Genomic DNA, 398 nt, shown 5'->3' with positions numbered 1-398 from the left:
TATTTATTTTTTTGCCTATTTCGCCACAAGACGCATTCACCATGTGTCAAGATTTCTTATAAGATTTTTTTTAAATAATTATTCAACTTTGGATGTTGATATTGTTTGGCTTTTACAGGGCTTCAAACTTCGTCACAGAGACTGTTTTCATCAAGAATTTGTCATAAGGACTGAAAATTGTCCGAAAAGTGTCCAATACAGTAAAAAATGTTTTTCTGTGTTAGAGTTGTCAAAATTGACTTTTTAGGCATTTCTGGTGTCTTAAAGTAGTCAAACGACGTCACAGAGACTGTTTTCATCTTGAAATTGTCAGAATTGACGTCATAAAGACTGAAAAATTTCCAAAAATCGTCAAATACAGTCAATCACAGTTTTTCTGTTTTGGAGGTGTCAAAATT

Source organism: Ips typographus, linkage group LG12 (assembly GCF_016097725.1).
Source record: "Ips typographus isolate SLU linkage group LG12, UJ_Ityp_2.0, whole genome shotgun sequence".
Classification (NCBI taxonomy): domain Eukaryota; kingdom Metazoa; phylum Arthropoda; class Insecta; order Coleoptera; family Curculionidae; genus Ips; species Ips typographus.
This window is presented reverse-complemented; position numbering follows the sequence as displayed.